Source organism: Oncorhynchus keta, chromosome 31, assembly GCF_023373465.1.
Source record: "Oncorhynchus keta strain PuntledgeMale-10-30-2019 chromosome 31, Oket_V2, whole genome shotgun sequence".
NCBI classification, from domain to species: domain Eukaryota; kingdom Metazoa; phylum Chordata; class Actinopteri; order Salmoniformes; family Salmonidae; genus Oncorhynchus; species Oncorhynchus keta.
Window position 1 is genome coordinate 27060078 of NC_068451.1, and position 13407 is coordinate 27073484.

General features: G+C 49.2%; 1 protein-coding gene across 1 annotated transcript in view; it reads right to left on the reverse strand.

Annotated features, from left to right (window-relative positions):
- The window catches only part of LOC127914346 (glutamate receptor ionotropic, NMDA 2D-like), a 163110-nt gene extending 152681 nt beyond the window's left edge, over positions 1-10429 (reverse strand). The window contains exon 1 of the mRNA XM_052490111.1: positions 10070-10429. The gene's annotated coding sequence lies outside the window, so the exon portion shown is untranslated. The remainder of the gene's footprint in view (positions 1-10069) is intronic.
- Positions 10430-13407: the final 2978 nt, after the last annotated feature.

Genomic DNA, 13407 nt, shown 5'->3' on the forward strand with positions numbered 1-13407 from the left:
AGGTTTAAGGTTTGGGATAGGTTTAAAACAGAAATGTAAAAAACAACTTTCTGTCGCTGGATTGGAATCAGAGACAGATGCTTTCGTCAATCCGCCATCCCCGTCCACAACACCCTAGCAAATCCGAAGCCTGCTTGAAGGTAACAGCACTCACTGTTGCCCCTAGTGGCCGGTTTCCACGTCTTCTCCCAACGTCCTCAGACGTGGACGGACGTGGACGGACGTTGAAACATGTAACACGGGTGACCTAACATCCCTTGTGGTCGGTAATTGGCATCCATACGTATACTGTATGACATGCAGACAACATCACGTTGAATGATACCAGTACTATCTGGCATCCTCATTTGATTCTATGACAGTATACAGTCGACTCTCTTGTTGATATATTTTGTCTTGGAACTGCCATGCATGTGAAGAGAACACACAGCATTATAAACAGGACAGGGTGTATATGTATCTGCGTTGGAACTGCATGGAGCTATGCACTGTAGTAGAGGTGTCACTCCTCAGGAGTGGCCTGTACTGTGTGTAAGGTAGGATGCCTATTCCCTCTACAGCTGGGGAGGGAGAGAATCTAACGCTGCAGAAGAACGTGTGGCTCAGGTTGGGGCTGCGTTTGTCTCGCGTCGCCATACTTCCAGAATCAAGTTGTTGTCACGCCTCCCATTTTAGGGAAGCCTGGTTCGCGATGAGACTAGGGCTGCGTTCACACCACATCTGTCTCTGCCTCCGCTCACTACTGGGGGTGCCGGAAACACTCCTGTCTGCCTACAAATGGCTGCAGAACACCTTGGCTGGGGAAACACACCTCTCAGGGATGGATAACCCTGGAGATCATGTCGATCTCCACTGAGTTAGGTAAATCTGCTTTTAGGTTTTTTGCAACTCTGAAGATGGTGGAATTGGTGCCTGTAGGTCAATTCAAAAAGCTGATCGAGGACATTTTTACTGAAGAATGTGTTTGTTTTCTATGATTTTGTTTTACCTCTCATATATTGATGTGAATATTGATGTGTATAGTGATGTGAACATTGGTGTGTATAGTGATGTGTATAGCGTATAGTGATGTGTATTGATGTGAATATTGATGTGTATAGTGATGTGTATTGATGTGAATATTGATGTGTATAGTGATGTGTATAGTGTATAGTGATGTGTATTGAATTGATGTGAATATTGATGTGTATAGTGATGTGTATTGATGTGAATATTGATGTGTATAGTGATGTGTATTGATGTGAATGCAGGGCTATTCTGTGAAAGAGACCATGGTCTCAGTATAACTCCTTGTTCAAATAAAGGTCAAATAAAAACATTTAAATAAGCAGATAGAGTGCCACCTAGGGGAGAAGACCTGGAGGAAGTGTGAGACAGAGACAGGCCCACTTTTCTGGGGTTTGGGGGGACTGGTTAAATCTGAGACGTAGGAGCTGAGAGAGGAACGTCAGAACCCCATTGTGTTTTTAACACTGTTAAATCTACGACCTGAACACTAGAGGTGGAGGCTGGTGAACCTGTGAAGTTTGTTACACTGGAAGACAGCTGTGAAATTGTCCATCTTTCTCTCTGCTTTTCAGGCTCTGATGATACATGTTCAGAGCTGAGAGCTGATGGTGAGAATGGCTTTTCCCTGTTCAGTCATGTTGCTGTTGTGTATCATTTCTAACAGCCAAAAGTGATGACCCCCTTCCACAAAGATTCACACACACTGACTAACACACACATACCAAGTGATGACATGCCTTTATCCAGTAACTCCTTCAGCGTATGTACACACTCTCACACACACTGACTAACACACATACACACGTGTATTTCTCACGCCGAAAGTCCAAGTGATGATGACCTGCTTTCAACAAAAGGACACTCTCACACTGACCAATAGCGATGGGGGAAAACATTGATACTTACATGTTGGGATATTCTTTTTGGACGATATATCGTATTGTTTTGACAATAAGTATCGTGATAATATTGTATCGTAAGGTCCCTGGCAATTCCCAGCCCTACAGGATAACACATACAAACGCACATACACATACGTCTATTTCTCACAGCCAACGTCCAAGAGGTGATGACTGGCCTTCATGAGGTCAGAGCAGCCAGCAGGAGCAGCCAGTAGGAGATAGAGCTGAGGTGAGATCCACCCTCATCTGTGTCCTCAGGGGCTCCAGGTCTGCCGGTCGTTGAAGGAGCTGTCATGGACTTGACTGGACCGTCCTGCTGTGCATTTCTCACACCCCATCAATGTGATGACAATTAGCTACTGCTACTGCTACTGCTACTGCTACTGCTACTGCTACTGATACTGATACTGATACTGCTACTGCTACTGCTACTGCTACTGATACTGCTACTGCTACTGATACTGATACTGCTACTGCTACTGCTACTGATACTGATACTGCTACTGCTACTGCTACTGCTACTGCTACTGATACTGCTACTGCTACTGATACTGATACTGATACTGATACTGATACTGATACTGATACTGATACTGATACTGATACTGATACTGATACTGAACACTCTCATCAGTGTGTGATTGTGTGATGTTATAAAAGCAGGAGGACATGGTGTCATTAACTGTCTTGGTGGGGGGCAAAGTTCTTCTTCCTTTTGTCTTTCATTCACTCTGGAAAAGGAAAAGGTGCTCTTTGTTCTGGGGAAAATAACACTAAGTATGTATGGATTTGGTTAATTAAGCATTTGCACCTGTTTGTGACAGAGAGAATTAAACGCGGTCGTTAGAACCATGAGGTTCTGAGAAGGATGAGGTCATCAGGGTAAGAGTAAACAAAGATGGAATGATGAACTTTAACTTTCTCCCTTTGTTTGTTAGTGTTTTATCCCCCTTTCAATCTGGGCTACAAACTTTACAACTTGTTCAAATTCTGATCAAATCTTTCCACAAGACATGATACATGACAGTGAATATTCCCACTGGCCCCTGGTTCTAGCTTCACTGAATCTGAATATGGGGTTGATCACAAAGATTGCTGCCACTCAGTCCACTGCATTTCCATTGTCAAGCCCTGAGGCATGGAGCCAGTCGTGAGGGTTTAGTGAAAGTGGCCAGAGATCCTGGCCCTGAGAGTGTGTCTGAGCTGGAGCAATGACACAGTGGAGGGTGACACACGGCACGGGCTGCAGACACAGGGTAACATCGCTTTTAGAAATGCCTCCATTTCCTCTTTTTAATAACCACTTATGGCTGTCATTTCCTGCCCCATCCATCATCATGAGGGACCACACCACACTGCTGCACCGCACAAAACATGCAGTCATGTGCAGCCATGCTTGAGGCCAACTCTCAACACCAAACCCCACCTGCTGGGTCTGTGTGTGTGTGTGTGTGTGTGTGTGTGTGTGTGTGTGTGTGTGTGTGTGTGTGTGTGTGTGTGTGTGTGTGTGTGTGTGTGTGTGTGTGTGTGTGTGTGTGTGTGTGTGTGTGTGTGTGCGTGTGCGTGTGCGTGCGCGCGTGCGCGTGCGTGTGTGTGTGTGTGTGTGTGTGCGTGCGCGTGTGTGTGTCTATATACTCTGTTTAGCCTTGTGCAGCTGTGTGCTAGCTAGTGGCCCCTTGTATCCCCAACACAAGTGTGGACTGTGTGAGTGTTTTTGTTCTGTGTGTCCTTCTCTCTCGTACATTGATGTCAGTATGTCCACATGTACAGTATGTGTGTGTTTGTGTCCATTTGTCTGTCTGTCTGACTACACCTGTAGATATCTGTCTGTCTGTCTGTCTGTCTGTCTGTCTGTCTGTCTGTCTGTCTGTCTGTCTGTCTGTCTGTCTGTCTGTCTGTCTGTCTGTCTGTCCGTCCGTCCGTCCGTCCGTCCGTCCGTCCGTCCGTCCGTCCGTTGTCCTTGCATGTATCTGTCAGTGTGTATGAACAGTGCAGCCAGCCCAACCGTATACTACAGTACAGTACAATACAGTAGAGTACAGTGTGCTATCCCTGGCCCAGACCTACCACTGTGGGCTAAAGTCAATTAGCATGCTGTTTATCAATAGCGGCCAAGCCAATCCATAAGAGAGCATGGGGAGAGGGGAGTACTGCAATCGCTCCAAAACACCAGTCTCTGATCTCGTTAAAGACTAACTGATGTTCTATGTTAACGGGCTTTACCTTAATTAATGGTATTAAAAAGAACAGGGAGTGGAATGTTGGGTGGTTTGGGTGGGTGGGATTTGGGTTAGTCTCTCTAATATTGTATAAAAGGGATGGATGAAAGGAAAGGAGAAAGAGGGGAAGGTGTGATGTGGGATTAGAGGAGGGAGACAGGTTGCTGGGGTGAGGAAGAAGAAATGGAAGGGATTGCAGGGAGAAGAAACAGGGGGATTGGAGGAAGAAAGGAGAGATGCAAAGGGAAGGATAGAGAAGAGCTTTAAGGTGTTCTGTGAAAAAGTAGGAGAATCAATGAGGTGAAATTGATGAAGAGCGGAGAGGGAGAAAAAAGCAGACAAACGTTGACTCAATTCCTCTCATCTCTCCTCTCGCCCCCTCCAACTATGTCCCCTCTAGGATATTCAATTCCAGCTGACCCCTCCCCCTCTGACTCTCCTCCTCTACCTTCTCTTCCCCTCTCCCTCTGACTCTCCTCCTCTACCTTCTCTTCCCCTCTCCCTCTGACTCTCCTCCTCTACCTTCTCTTCCCCTCTCCCTCTGACTCACCTCCTCTACCTTCTCTTCCCCTCTCCCTCTGACTCACCTCCTCTACCTTCTCTTCCCCTCTCCCTCTGACTCACCTCCTCTACCTTCTCTTCCCCTTTCCCTCTGACTCTCCTCCTCTACCTCTGACTCACCTCCTCTACCTTCTCTTCCCCTCTCCCTCTGACTCTCCTCCTCTACCTTCTCTTCCCCTCTCCCTCTAACTCTCCTCCTCTACCTCTGACTCTCCTCCTCTACCTTCTCTCCCCCTCTCCCTCTGACTCTCCTCCTCTACCTTCTCTTCCCCTCTCCCTCTGACTCTCCTCTCCTCTACATTCTCTTCCCCTCTCCCTCTGACTCTCCTCCTCTACCTCTGACTCTCCTCCTCTACCTTCTCTTCCCTCTCCCTCTGACTCTCCTCCTCTACCTCTGACTCTCCTCCTCTACCTTCTCTTCCCCTCTCCCTCTGACTCTCCTCCTCTACCTTCTCTTCCCCTCTCCCTCTGACTCTCCTCCTCTACCTTCTCTTCCCCTCTCCCTCTGACTCTCCTCCTCTACCTTCTCTTCCCCTCTCCCTCTGACTCTCCTCCTCTACCTTCTCTTCCCCTCTCCCTCTGACTCTTCTCCTCTACCTTCTCTTCCCCTCTCCCTCTGACTCTCCTCCTCTACCTTCTCTTCCCCTCTCCCTCTGACTCTCCTCCTCTACCTCTGACTCTCCTCCTCTACCTTCTCTTCCCCTCTCCCTCTGACTCTTCTCCTCTACCTTCTCTTCCCCTCTCCCTCTGACTCTTCTCCTCTACCTTCTCTTCCCCTCTCCCTCTCTCTGCTGTCTTTTCCCATCTTCACCTCCACCTTTATTTACACCTTCTGTCTCTCTCTCTCCCCACTTCACCTCTCTTCCCCAATCCTCTCTCCTCCTCCCCCTGTTCCCATGTTCACAGCTGGTACAGTAGCTCTCTCTGTGGGCGACAGTATGACAGATCGGTAGAGAGGGGGATGTATTGACACTGAAGGCAACGCATTACCACAACACATGCATTCCTCTGCTGCTGCAGTGTGTCTGTGCATGGTTGTGTGTGTGGAGGGGTGATTGGGCTCTTTCCTCCCTCTCTCTGTGTGTGTGTGTGTGAGTGTGAGTGTGAGTGTGTGTGTGTGTGTGTGTTATGCAGATGGGCATGTACGCCAAGTTTAAGTTGCACAAACATAACATAAAGGAATAATGATAACATAGTCCATGGGAATGGATACCAGCTTGACTATCTAAATAAGTGGAAACTGCTCTTATCAGAACCAGCATCTAGACGACTACAAATACACACGCGTGAATGTAGGCCTATAGTGAAAACGCTGTTTTCCATCAACATAATGCAACACTTGGACAGTGCATCCCAATGAGTTTGAGATTGATATGGCAACCAGAAACACTGCAGCACATCTGTGATATGCAACACCATCTCTTATACAGGTCAGATACTCCCTCGCCACTCTGGCTACAGAGCTCCAGCTCTCGTTTCCGGTTCTGGCCTTAAATTTGGGCCTTAATTTATGTTTACCTTAGATATAGTCCATTAATAAAGTCATGCTAGGAACAAAAGTTATTTATGGACCCAAAAGGATAGAAACACGAGGACGTAAATTTAGAAATCTACCAAGACTGAGCTCACACTCTCAGCTAAAAAACATCATATTTCCACTGCCGTTGGTAATTTAGTCAAGTAACAGTGTTTGAGTACAAATACATTGGTGAAAATAAGGAGAATGAAAGGCGTTGTACCACTACTGTACCTCGAGAATACTGTAACGTATTCTCCATCCTAGCCTGCTGTACCTCGGCATGCAGTGGTCTTAACGTATTCTCCATCCTAGCCTGCTGTACCTCGGCATGCAGTGGTCTTAACGTATTCTCCATCCTAGCCTGCTGTACCTCAGCATGCAGTGGTCTTAACGTATTCTCCATCCTAGCCTGCTGTACCATTGGCATGCAGTGGTCTTAACGTATTCTCCATCCTAGCCTGCTGTACCTCGGCATGCAGTGGTCTTAACGTATTCTCCATCCTAGCCTGCTGTACCTCGGCATGCAGTGGTCTTAACTTATTCTCCATCCTAGTCTGCTTTGCCTCCGGCATGCAGTGGTCTTAACGTATTCTCCATCCTAGCCTGCTGTACCTCGGCATGCAGTGATCTTAACGCATTCTCCATCCTAGCCTGCTGTACCTCGGCATGCAGTGGTCTTAACGTATTCTCCATCCTAGCCTGCTGTACCTCGGCATGCAGTGGTCTTAACGTATTCTCCATCCTAGCCTGCTGTACCTCGGCATGCAGTGATCTTAACGTATTCTCCATCCTAGCCTGCTGTACCTCGGCATGCAGTGGTCTTAACGTATTCTTCGTCCTAGTACCTCGGCATGCAGTGATCTTAACGTATTCTCCATCCTAGCCTGCTGTACCTCGGCATGCAGTGGTCTTAACGTATTCTCCATCCTAGCCTGCTGTACCTCGGCATGTAGTGGTCTTAACGTATTCTCCATCCTAGCCTGCTGTACCTCGGCATGTAGTGGTCTTAACGTATTCTCCATCCCAGCCTGCTGTACCTCGGCATGCAGTGATCTTAACGTATTCTCCATCCTAGCCTGCTGTACCTCGGCATGCAGTGATCTTAACGTATTCTCCATCCTAGCCTGCTGTACCTCGGCATGCAGTGATCTTAACGTATTCTCCATCCTAGCCTGCTGTACCTCGGCATGCAGTGATCTTAACGTATTCTCCATCCTAGCCTGCTGTACCTCGGCATGCAGTGATCTTAACGTATTCTCCATCCTAGCCTGCTGTACCTCGGCATCCTTAACGCCTCCATCCTGCGTGCTGTACCTCGGCATGCAGTGATCTTAACGTATTCTCCATCCTAGCCTGCTGTACCTCGGCATGCAGTGATCTTAACGTATTCTCCATCCTAGCCTGCTGTACCTCGGCATGCAGTGATCTTAACGTATTCTCCATCCTAGCGTGCTGTACCTCGGCATGCAGTGATCTTAACGTATTCTCCATCCTAGCGTGCTGTACCTCGGCATGCAGTGGTCTTAACGTATTCTCCATCCTAGCGTGCTGTACCTCGGCATGCAGTGGTCTTAACGTATTCTCCATCCTAGCGTGCTGTACCTCGGCATGCAGTGGTCTTAACGTATTCTCCATCCTAGCGTGCTGTACCTCGGCATGCAGTGGTCTTAACGTATTCTCCATCCTAGCGTGCTGTACCTCGGCATGCAGTGGTCTTAACGTATTCTCCATCCTAGCGTGCTGTACCTCGGCATGCAGTGGTCTTAACGTGGTCTTATTCTCCATCCTAGCGTGCTGTACCTCGGCATGCAGTGGTCTTAACGTATTCTCCATCCTAGCGTGCTGTACCTCGGCATGCAGTGGTCTTAACGTATTCTCCATCCTAGCGTGCTGTACCTCGGCATGCAGTGGTCTTAACGTATTCTCCATCCTAGCGTGCTGTACCTCGGCATGCAGTGGTCTTAACGTATTCTCCATCCTAGCCTGCTGTACCTCGGCATGCAGTGGTCTTAACGTATTCTCCATCCTAGCCTGCTGTACCCCGGCATGCAGTGGTCTTAACGTATTCTCCATCCTAGCCTGCTGTACCTCGGCATGCAGTGGTCTTAACGTATTCTCCATCCTAGCCTGCTGTACCTCGGCATGCAGTGGTCTTAACATATTCTCCATCCTAGCCTGCTGTACCTCGGCATGCAGTGGTCTTAACGTATTCTCCATCCTAGCGTGCTGTACCTCAGCATGCAGTGGTCTTAACGTATTCTCCATCCTAGCCTGCTGTACCTCGGCATGCAGTGGTCTTAACGTATTCTCCATCCTAGCCTGCTGTACCTCAGCATGCAGTGGTCTTAACGTATTCTCCATCCTAGCCTGCTGTACCTCGGCATGCAGTTGTCTTAACGTATTCTCCATCCTAGCCTGCTGTACCTCAGCATGCAGTGGTCTTAACGTATTCTCCATCCTAGCCTGCTGTACCTCGGCATGCAGTGGTCTTAACGTATTCTCCATCCTAGCCTGCTGTACCTCAGCATGCAGTGGTCTTAACGTATTCTCCATCCTAGCCTGCTGTACCTCGGCATGCAGTGGTCTTAACGTATTCTCCATCCTAGCCTGCTGTACCTCAGCATGCAGTGGTCTTAACGTATTCTCCATCCTAGCCTGCTGTACCTCGGCATGCAGTGGTCTTAACGTATTCTCCATCCTAGCCTGCTGTACCTCGGCATGCAGTGGTCTTAACGTATTCTCCATCCTAGCCTGCTGTACCTCGGCATGCAGTGGTCTTAACGTATTCTCCATCCTAGCCTGCTGTACCTCGGCATGCAGTGGTCTTAACGTATTCTCCATCCTAGCCTGCTGTACCTCGGCATGCAGTGGTCTTAACGTATTCTCCATCCTAGCCTGCTGTACCTCGGCATGCAGTGGTCTTAACGTATTCTCCGTCTAGCGTGCTGTACCTCGGCATGCAGTGGTCTTAACGTATTCTCCATCCTAGCCTGCTGTACCTCGGCATGCAGTTGTCTTAACGTATTCTCCTTCCTAGCCTGCTGTACCTCGGCATGTAGTGGTCTTAACGTATTCTCCATCCTAGCGTGCTGTACCTCGGCATGCAGTGATCTTAACGTATTCTCCATCCTAGTGTGCTGTACCTCGGCATGTAGTGGTCTTAACGTATTCTCCATCCTAGCGTGCTGTACCTCGGCATGCAGTGATCTTAACGTATTCTCCATCCTAGTGTGCCGTGCAGAGATATAAATAGAGAGTGAAGATTGATCGACAATCATACTGAAAGATCAAGATCAAGACGGTGGGCGCACACCCACACACACACACACACACACACACACACACACACACACACACACACACACACACACACACAGAGAGAGAGAGAGATGCAAACACACACACACAAGCACAGCAAACACACACAGTAGCCTAAGCATACCCTGCAAAATTAACATCAATAGATGACAACTTCAATTGATAAATCAGCAGGAATTCATGCAAGTACCAGAAAACTGCTGAACATGTGTGTGTGTCCGAATGTGGAGGTTGTTCATATGGTATCTATATAACCAACGAATATGCAAGATAGGCTATGCATTGAGGGGTATAGAGCTCGTGAGTGTTCACGCGCAGCAATGACAGAGGGGTCAAAGCCCCGCGTGCCGGCCGTTTCCACCTCTCCATCCATCTTTCCATCATGAGCGGCTCTACAGATGCCGACACCCGCACCCCTATTCCCGTCTCAATGACGCGTAGCAGGCTTTCGCTCCGCTAACCACAATGAATCTAACTAGGAGACAGAAAAAAACTAACAAAATACCTCCGCACCTCGAATTCATAAAAATACATGCACTTACTGTTTTTCATGAGCCTTTCCCCCCTCGCTCCCTTCGTCCCTCCATTCTTTTCACATCCTTCCCTTTTGAGGTATCCATTTGCGTGTTTCCCCCCTGAAAATATATATCTAAATATATATTCTACATGTATTCAATTTTTAGATCTCTCTCTACCTCTCTCTCTCCCTGTCTCCTCTCTCTCTTTCCCTGTTCTTTTGTTAAAATTCAGTATATGCGCCCGGTCACCTAGCAACCATCAACCTCTCTCTCTATCCCTTCCTCACTCTCTCTCCATCACTGGCGACACGTGTTGAATGCTAAACTTAGCGGTGTGGAATAATATTAATAAAGGGGTGGTCGCTCTATAACTCTCCCTCTCTCTCTTTCACTCTCACGCTTTGGCTATCATAATGCAATATAAATATTTACTCGAACCACTCAACCCTCTTATTGCACCCCCTCCAACTTCCTCCATCCGCATTTCTCCCCTCCCTCTCCCCTTTCTCCCTCCCTCTCTCTCCTCCCCTCCGGTCCAGCCATTCTCCTGGCTCCTATCGCTTTCTGCTTCTCCAAGCAAAACGGAGGCTCACCTCGCCACTGTCTGCGGAGCACATGTGAGTGTCACTCTGTTCCGTAGCTGGAAAGACCTGACATGAATGTGTGTGTGTGTGTGTGTGTGTGTGTGTGTGTGTGTGTGTGTGTGTGTGTGTGTGTGTGTGTGTGTGTGTGTGTGTGTGTGTGTGTGTGTGTGTGTGTGTGTGTGTGTGTGTGTGTGTGTGTGTGTGTGTGTGTGTGAGAGAGAGAGAGAGAGAGAGATCTTACTGTGTATGGTTGTATGCAATCTTGCCCTGTAATTTGGATGAATGTGCTGCGTTAGTGCATAGTCTACGTGTGAGATGATAGCATAGCATAGTGAATCAGTTTGCATCCTGGACTCAGGGGTAGATGGAAACAGTGGAGGCTGCTGAGGCTAGTAATAATGGCTGGAATGGAATAAATGGAATGGCTTCAAACACATGGTAAACGTTTGTTTAATGTTGTTAATACCTTTCCACCTATTCAGCTCCACCCATTTCCACAAGCCCATCCTCCCCAATTAAGGTGCCGTCAAACTCCTGTGAATGAAACATAGGTCAACAAAAATCACTCAAATTAGTATGATATTGTAGCGACCCGCACAGACAGCTGTGTGTTATGTGTTAGGCTAGTAGGTGGTTGTGTTGTACTTACCAGTACCCAGTGTTCGCGGGGTCCGACATGCCAGTCAACCTACTATCTGCCAATCATGGGAATGCCTAGAATGTTCTGATGCCGGGCATCCTGGCGGTTGGCGGAGTGGCGTGGAGGGGGGTTGGGCAGGGGGAGCATTGGAAGTTAAGACCAGGTTTAGCCTTTGTTCTCTCTCTTACGTCTGGGCTTCTCAAGAGAAAGTCACGATTGGCTTGTGGGTTATCTTTCATTTATTTGGCGTGGGCTACGGCGAAACAGTAGCCTGTGTTGGGTTAATAAACCGTTAATTCGTAAACTCCCTCTGTCTGGACAATTGTTCCTTTATGATCTAGTCAGGTCATTATATTGGTGTCAGATGTAAAACCGTTGATAAAAGTTAGCCAGCTAGGTAGCTGACTTCTGTGGCTAGCTACCGTAGGTGAGAACGGGGGGTTGAAAATGCTTCGAGGGAATCCGAAAGTGAAGGTGGAGGTAGTGGACGATTATGGCCAAGGAGGTGCGTGTGCATGGACGTCGGAGGATCTGGCTGAGGAGATCGCCAGGGCGTCGGAACCCAGAGGCCGCTTGAGGGAGGACATTGGAGTGATGGCAGCTGAAGCGAGCATGAGTCCTTCGTCGACTGTGTTTCGCGCGTATTCTGGTGGGCGGACCAAAGGGGTGACGTCAACGCGGTGGGACGAGGAATCTGGGGCTCAGGATGTAAACAGACATGGCGGTGCCCAGTTCCCGGCTGCGTCCATATCTGTTAAGACCCTGAAGTATTCCGGTAAGGCGGATTGGGAAGCTTTTCATGCTCCGTTTGAGCTGTTAGCTGTTAGCTTTAGCGGGGGGTCGGATGAAGAAAGGGCACTGCAGTTGGCTTTATGCCTCACGGATGATGCTCTGTCCTGTTTGATATTGATTAGCCCCGAGGAAAGACATTCTTATGGGGCTTTAGTGGGAGCACTGAGGAGGCGCTATGGACAGTGTGTACATCCCGGGCTACTGCGCTCCGAACTGAGTAATAGACGCAGGCAGCCTGGAGAGCCTCTACGGGTGCTAGGTAATGACATTGAGAGCCTCTCCCTCCATGCAGAGCGAGCTAGCACGGGACCAGTTCATACAGGAGCTCTCTCCTACGGAGCTGTGCATACAGACCCAGCTGGCTCATCCTGAGTCATTGCAGATAGCCTTGGAGATGGCTTTGGAGAGGGAGCTGGTGTGGGCTGGGGCTTCAGCTGGGGCTTTGGTGGGGGTGCAGGGAGACAGACCCTCTGTGCGAGCTGGGGGGCAGAGCAGCCCGGAGACGGAAAAGCCTGCATGGGTGGCTGAAATGACAGAACTCATTCGTGCTGTGTCGCTACAGGCGGCACAAAACACACGCCCTGGTCCCAGGGTCTGCTGGGGTTGTGGTCAGCCAGGCCATCTGCGCCGAGATTGCCCCACGTCCCCCAGAGTCCAGGAAAACGTCTCATGTCCCCCAGAGCTCAGGGAAATGGCTCAGGTCCCCCAGAGCTCAGGGAAACGGCTCGGGGTCCGCATAGACCGGGTAGTGCGGACCCCTTGCTTTCTATCCCAACCACCATCTTCTTCAGGAGGAGCCCACCGGCACAGACGGGGAAGCAAGGCTCCACTTCCCCCAGAAGAAGACGAGAGCGGATGGAGCCTGTTGTTCTGGTGGGCCGGACCTGTGTTGGGGACTTTTGTCATGTTCCTGTCATTGTGGAGGGGGTGCCCTTGCTCTGCCCTGGTGGACCCAGAGTCCACAGTAAACCTGGTGAGCTCCAGATATTGTGCCAGGTTGGACTCAGTGTGAGCCCACAACTGTGCAGCTCCGCACAGTCACAGGTGAGCTGGCACCCATGAAAGGGAAGGGACTAATGACTCTGACAGTAGGGGGCAGGTCTGTGCATCATCATGTGTGGGTGGCGGCTGTGCAGGACCCTTGTATACTGGGGTTGGACTTTCTTAGGTGCACAGGCTGCCAATTAGACCTAAATGGGGGCACACAGAGCTTCCATGGAGGCCCGGCAGTCACCATGGCCCCCTCTAATGTCACAAACCCTTTACTCCAACAGTTAAAGCAGCAGAGACTCATGGCTGACCCCCCTCCCCCACATCTGTGTGTGACTTTTCCCCAGCCCCCTGTC